The sequence below is a fragment of the Ambystoma mexicanum genome, chromosome 12 (genome assembly GCF_040938575.1).
Source record: "Ambystoma mexicanum isolate Mex_15411 chromosome 12, UKY_AmexF1_1, whole genome shotgun sequence".
Lineage (NCBI taxonomy): Eukaryota > Metazoa > Chordata > Amphibia > Caudata > Ambystomatidae > Ambystoma > Ambystoma mexicanum.
This window is the reverse complement of record NC_090936.1, coordinates 1,193,527,274-1,193,535,188: the sequence shown is the minus strand read 5'-3', so window position 1 is coordinate 1,193,535,188 and position 7,915 is coordinate 1,193,527,274.

The following is a 7,915-nucleotide window of genomic DNA, read 5'->3' as shown; positions in this document are numbered from 1 at the left end:
GAATGACATTTTCAGGGATATTCTGGATGTGTACATGGTTGTATATTTGGACGACATCCTGATCTTCTCTCGTGACCTGGATGATCATGTAAAACACGTCCGAGAAGTATTAACCCGTTTAAGCAAACATTCCTTATTTGCCAAACCTGAGAAATGTCAGTTCCATAAGACCTCGGTTGAGTTTTTGGGTTTCCACATCACCCCTGGGGCGGTATCCATGAACGAGTCTAAGGTCAAAGCAGTCTTAGATTGGCCAGTACCTCAAACACTCAAGTCCTTGCAGGCCTTTTTAGGATTCGCCAACTTTTATAGGCGTTTCATCTCTTCCTTTTCCACGATTGTAGCCCCACTCACGGCCCTGACTAGTCCTCGGGTGCCATATCAGTGGCAGAGAGAACAGCAGGAGGCTTTTGAGACTCTGAAAACCGCCTTTACTACCGCACCGGTACTCCAACATCCCAATCCGGATCTTCCGTTCATAGTCGAGGCAGATGCCTCTTCCTTTGCCCTCGGGGCGGTGCTGTCACAAACGTGTCCTAATACCGGCAAGTTACATCCAGTGGCATTCCACTCCCGTAAGTTTTCCAGTACTGAGTCTCATTATACCGTTACGGAAAAAGAACTCTTGGCGGTCATGGACGCGTTCCGTGTTTGGCGTCATCATCTTCTGGGGGCTAAGTATCCTGTCACAGTATACTCCGATCATCGGAACCTACAGGATTTGGCCTCCCTGAAATGCATTAATAGCAGACAGGTCCGATGGCATCTTTTCTTTTCCTCCTTCGACTTCCGTATTATGCACCGTCCTGGAACGGCGCATGGGAAGGCGGATGCCTTGTCACGTTCCCCGGGGGGGGTCCAATTGCCTATTTTCCCCGACACTGTTCTCGAAAAGAGTCATGTGATTTGTCTCTGTACACCCTCATTGTCACTGATAGACTCGGTTCGATCCTGGACTAGCGATCATTCTGACCAGTTGCGAGAATGGGATCCGGTATATTCTGATGGTTTACCTTTCGTACATGAACGCCTGTTCCTTCCTACACCTGATACACGTAATCTTGCCCTTGAGTGGTCTCATGACGCCCCCTTTAATGCCCATCCCGGACAAGAGCGCACTTTAGACCTTCTCAAGCGTTGGTGTTGGTGGCCTTCTATGAAGCGCGATGTGGAGTGTTACGTCAGGTCTTGTGCGGTATGTGCTCAGGCTAAACATCAAAGGGGTCGACCGATTGGGTTGTTGCTTCCGCTTCCGGTACCTCCCAAGCCCTGGCATACATTAACGATGGATTTCGTTACCGATCTCCCCAAGTCGAAAGGCTTCGATACCATCTGGGTAGTGGTGGACACGTTCACAAAAATGGCCCGTTTTGTCCCTTGCAAAGGTGTCCCTTCGGCCCCTGTCTTGGCGGACTTGTTTTTTGAACATGTGTTTATGCTATTCGGCCTCCCTTCGGTCATTGTTTCCGATCGAGGTTCACAGTTCACCTCTCGGTTTTGGAGATCCTTGACGAAACTATTGGGCATTGATACGAGGTATTCTTCGGCCTACCATCCGGAGACCGATGGTCAGACCGAAAGGACGAATCAATCGATGGAACAGTACCTTCGTTGCCTCATATTGCAACACCAGTCCTCTTGGTTGGCCGTTTTGCGGCTTGCGGAGTTTGCGTATAACAATGCGGCTCATTCAGCTACTGGTTATTCTCCTTTTTACGCCCTCTATGGTCAACATCCCAAGGTTTTGCCGGTCCCTGATGCCTCTGGTTCTTCGAATCCTGCGGCCACGACATGTCTTAGGGATCTTTCTGCTGTTCATGCGAGTACAGTGGTTCATCTCACTGAAGCAAAGGCCTCTATGAAGGCCCGTGTGGATGGCAAACGTCGTGCTGCTCCCCCTCTGGTGGTGGGTTCTAGGGTCTGGTTATCTTCCCGACATCTTCGCCTAGTGGGTTGCCGGAAATTGCTGCCTCGCTTTGTCGGGCCGTATGTGATCTCACAGGTTGTTAATCCGGTGGCTTTCCGTCTAGTCCTCCCCAGCTCTTGGCGTATCCATCCTGTGTTTCATGTCTCCCTCCTCAAACCCTGTCCTGACTCAGTCCGTCTTCGTACCCCTGTTGCGCCGGTGTCCTTGACCTCTCCTGATGTTTTTGAGGTATCGGCCATTTTGGGTTCTAGATGGTTTAGGGGTAGGCTCCAGTATCTGGTGGATTGGACGGGTTACGGCCCGGAGGAGCGTTCGTGGGTTTCCGCGTCTGATGTGAACGCCCCGCGGTTGGTAGCCCGCTTCCATAGGGATCATCCGTCCTGCCCACGGGGTCGTGGGCCGTTGGGGGGGGGCTATGTTAGGCGATCCTCTGCACACCAGGCCACGACACATCAGAACACTGCTCACATTCCCCCAACATCTCCTCCCAAGCTTCGAGGCTCATGTGATTCGGTGAAGCCACAGAACCGAAAGCTCCGTACCGTTGTACGGGCTCGATTGCAACCCTTTCTGCATTGGCAACTGCCTTGGAGAACGTATTGCAGAAAGGGCGGCCTTACGTCTCCACGCCGGTCACGTGATACGCTATGGCGTTCCCCATGTGATCTTGGTGGACGTCACATGATCCAGAGAAGTCACGTGACCCAGGGGCGATCAGTATAAAGGTCTGAGAGACAGAACGCTCATTGCTTCTCAGCTGGCTTCGGACACTGTTTGGCGTTACATCTTGCTCCTTGTTACCTTGATCACGGAACTCTATCTCGGACTCCCTTGGACACCCCTTGGTACTTTTGCTTGGAACTGTTTACCTGTTGCCGGATATTTGGACTGCACCTCGACTTGTCTTTGGATCATCCCTTGGTACCTTGCTGATCTTCTACGCCTTTTCCCTACTGGGGATTCAAGTCAAGCCCTGACTCCCACAGGTGGCTACCCTTCATCCACGCTAACCTGCGGTTCTACTATTCCAGGGACCGCCGCATCTAATGAGCCTCGAACCTCCCTACTAGGTTACCTGGGTCTCCCTTACACCAGATAGGTAAGACACTTTAGATTCTTTTGTTTACCTGCCTGTATTGTGATTGCCTGGTGCTTAACCTCCTTCCTTCTTGAAAGCAGCATCGGTGTTCCAGAGGCTCCGTGGATCTGGGAAGACATCTCTCACCTGTGGCCTCAAGGGTCGCACAGCGGGTTTCTATTTCGTTCCCCTGTGCGTCACTTGGGGACGGAGGTCTCATCGGTCTACACGACACTCAAGTCAGAACAACCAGGGAACCACACTTTTTGTCTCAACACCCTCTTGGTGGAGACAATACCTCTGTGGCCCTCATGGACTATGCCCAATGCTGTCTTCTGCAGTTGGGTCATTACTACCAATTTGTGGCAATTGAGCAGCAAGTTCTCCTCTGATAATGCAAGTTCTTCCTTGACATGAAGCATACCCTGAATGTCTTTCCTCTCCTGTTCCATTTCAAGGCGACTCCTTTCCTTTGTCCTTCTCCATTTTCCTGACCGTAGTCCTTCGATTATTATTCGGCAAGCTCTGTCCGCATCAACTTCTTGATTGAATCTTGTGAATCCCTTGAGGAATGCCTGTTGGGTCAGATACCTGATGTATCTGTCGGCCACTGATGGTATTGGCATGTCATCTATGATCAGGTGTCTCGATAAGAAGTCTGCAGGGTGGTCTGTGTATGATTTCAAAAGCATAGACCTGTAGTCTCAGGCCACCCCGGGCAATCCGCAGGGTCATTTTGGACTGTGGGTTGCCATATAGAAAAAATAGTGCTCAGTGATCTGTACTGATTTTGAAAAGTTTACCGTATATAAATAGATGAAAATGTTTGCAGGACCAAACTACTGCCAGGCTCTCCTTCTCCACCTGCAAGTATGATTGTTCAGTCTTGGATAGACTTCTACTTGCGTAGGAGACAATGGGCCTCATTACGACACTGGCGGAACGGGTTAAACGGAGCCGTAAAAGGTGACTGCGCCGTTCAACCCGTTCTGCCACATTATGAGGTCCCCTCGCGGGACACGGTAAGCACGCCTGGGAAAACCAGGCGTGCTTACCGGGTCCCGCGAGGGGAAGAGGGAGCAAACAACGGGCCATCTCGTAATGGCCCGTTGTTTGCTCCCTCGCCCATCCCCATTAGGGCAAAATGGGGATGAGGAGCACGGCATTACCGCCACCCGCGAATGGGCACTTACCGGCCCATTCAACTCGGGTGACGGATGCGAGTTCAGCGGTAGTCGTGCCTGTAATGCAGGCACGGCTACCGTTCAAACTCGTAATGAGGCCCAATGTTTCTTTGCGTGGAGTTGTCTTTGTCCTTCTGCGCCAGTATCGCTCCCAGTCCCACCGGGCTAGGATACACAATTAATTCAGATTAACGGTCTGCATCAAAATATGCTATGTTCTCTGCTTTTGTGATGCATTGTCTGATGTTCATAAATGCCTGCTGGCACTCTGTTGCCCAATTGAACGCTACATGTTCTCTGGTGAGGTTATGTAATGGTTCGCGGATGGTGGCAAAATCTCTTATGCAACTCGTGCAATAACTTGCAAGTCCTAAGAATGACCGGAGTTCAGAGAGACTCGATGTGGCAGAGTTTCGTTGAGTGCTTTCACCTATCCGGGTCTGAAGTCATGCCGTTTTCAGAATATATGTGTCAAAAGAATCTTATTGGCCCTCATTACGACCCTGGCGGAAAGTGACTGACCGGACCGCCACAGCGTAAATAGCGTTTCCGCCATTGCAAGAAGGAGCAAAGTGCGGCCCATTCCGACCCATCGGGCACGAGCACCACGGCATGGCGGAAGTGCAAAGTCCGCGATGGCGGAAATGAACCCAAAACGGCCCACACCGCCGCCGTACGGCGCCCTAGGTGCAATACCGCCACCCATCACAGCGGACACCGCAGTGTGCGCCTACCGTAAAGTACGGTGACCGGAAATATACGGAAACGGAAGTTAAAACACAGGCCCGGAACGGGAAACAACCCGCCGTACACCTATAAAACCACTAAAACCACACAACCACTAAAATCACTACCCTGAGACACAACCCAACCCGTCATCCACCCTAGCGAAACCAAGAAAAATGGGAAAAGTAGCGAAGAAAGCGTGCGACCGCAAGCGGCAGGTCCACTTCTCCCGTGAGGAACTCACCGTGCTAACAGAGACCCTCCAGGAGAATGCTGCCGTCGTCTTCTCCACGCAAATGACCAGGACGGCACTCGCAAACAAGAAGGCCATATGGGCTCTGGTGGCACAGCGGGTAAGTGCGGTGGGGACCGCACCCCGCACCCCACAGCAATGCCGTAAGCGATGGGACGACCTGCGGATACGCGTCCGCAGCATACTCTCTGCCAACCGCAACATTGCCACAGCCACCGGGGGAGGGTCGGAATCACCCATCAAGCTGACCCCCTGGGAAGAAATCTGTGCCTCCACCATCGGAATGGAGAGCATAGAGGGAGTCGGAGGGATGGAGAAAGGAGTGCAGACATCCGAAGAATCAGGTAGGTGGGCCTAATGAAACAATGCCAAAACCACAAAGTCCATCCATGTGAAGCACCATGTGTCCCCATAGTGCAACAGAAACACATGTCCAGGAGAACGTCCACACACATCGTCCTGATAGCGCACGTTAAAACCCACAATAAATACATAAATAATTAAAAACCCCTAAAACACGCACTACACGTGCAGCAGGCACACCCTAACTGCAGGCTGCCAAACAACTGCACCCTCACTCCACACACAAATGGAAGCACCTCCAAGGCCCCGACCCAAATCACCCTCAGGTACCACCCCAATGCATGTGATACAATGCCATTCCAATTCCCACAGACCCACCAATAACCCTCGCCCTCCTTTACTCCACCACAGGGTCCGATCCAAACGACAAGCTGCAGGACACCCCTACCAGCACACCTGCAAAGAGGGCCAAGACCAACGGCCAAAGACCCTCCACCTCAGCTGCACGCATCAAGACACGGCAGCAGCACAAATCAGGTGGCAGCACAGAGGAGGGAACATCAACAGGCACCCCAGCAGCCAGCATGCCCACAACACCACCACCACAGGTCCCCCCAACGGATGCCACAGAAGGCACTGCCTCCGGTGGCAGCAGCACCATAGGTGACACCCCATTGATGGCAGCATGCTCCGACACAGAAGACGGGGATGTCGAAGTCAGATCCATCCATGACCTGTCCCAATCCCCCTGTCTGTTCCATCCCGTACTACATGAGGATACCACGCAGGGGCACCCACAAGACGACGACTGGCCATCCCCCACAAGCCCTGTGGCAGGGCAACATGAGGACAACAGCCCCTCTGTGACACCCCCGCAAATGGCCATGGCCCAGCAGAGGCAACAGTCCCTCGACCAGTTAATAGTGCAACAGCAGCAACTGGCCACGCTCCTCAAGGACCATGCCGATGAATGTGGGGGCACTAAGGCAGACATAGAAACATCAACTGAGACACTTAGGGCAGAAATGGAGAGAGGTACAGAGACACTAAGGGCACAAATGGAGAGTAGCACCGAGAGCCTGAGAGTCCAAATGGAGAGAAGCACCAAGAGCCTGAGGGGGGAACTGCATGCGACGTCCAAAGACGTATGTGGTGAACTTGCCGCAGTGCGCCGTGTGCTCACTGAGCTCTCGCAAACCCTTAGGGACATGCATGGACGTGAGCAGGCAGAGACATCATCAGTTGCAAGTTCCGTCCAGGGCAGCCCCCAACGTAGATCTGGGAGGAACCTGCGCTCCACAGGCAGGGGTGCCCCTGATACCCACAGAGGGGGCTTGCAATAGCGACTGCCCACTGACGATGAGCATCTTTGGACACTGGTGTTCGGGGGGGAGGTGGGAGGGTGGAGGGGGTGTGTTGGGCTCACTTGGGTGGCGGGTCGATAGGGTGTACAACATGATATCACATATGCCATAAAAAGTGCACGATCAACCAATGAGATGTGTGGACATTGATCTTTGTGTACTAGGCCATCATAGGTGTACAGTCCATATTGTGCATGTCCCAGACACACACAGTGCCACGAGCGCCGTGTCCATGTATCAGCCACCAGGCGTGAGTGCTAGAAGCATACATCAATGAGATGCTGACGAATGTCACGGGCCTCCGGTGCCTCGCAGACTCCTTGAGGTGCTGCCACATCCCCACCCTCATCATGACCATCTTCAGGTGCTTGCAGTTCTGCGTCAGGGGGCATGGGCACATTTCTACGTACGCACATGTTGTGGAGCATGACACATGCCATCACCATCTTTGCAACCTTCACATGGCGGTACAGGAGTGCCCCGCCAGACCTGCTGAGGCAGCGGAAACGACCCTTCAGTAGGCCGAATGCCTGTTCAATGACTACACGGGTACGTGAGTGGGCATGGTTGTAGTCCTCCTCATGCTGGTCCCGTGGGTTCCGGACTGGTGTGAGGAGCCATCTCTTCAGTGGATATCCAGCATCACCTGTATGTGGACGATAAACGTATGATGTGGAATGCCATTGCTACGTACGCACACCCCCCCCCGCCCCCTTCCTGCCAGGTCATTGCCGAATCACATACCCCACATCATCATGCATGAAATGAGACTCACCGAGTAGCCAGGATCTGTTCCCTGCGTGTCGCTCCATGTAGCGTGGTATTGTAGAGTTCCTCAAGACCATAGAATCATGGGTTGATCCAGGGAATCGGGCACAACAATGTGTAATGATCCTGTTGGAGTCACACACCATTTGTACATTCAGAGAATGAAATTGTTTTCGGTTGCGGTACTGGGCCTCCATGGCATGTGGGACGACCAATTCCACATGGGTGCAGTCGATGGCACCAATGCAACCCGGTATGCCGGCAAGTGCATGGAATCCCACTTTTGTGTTGGTAATTTCCAGCTCCGAGCGT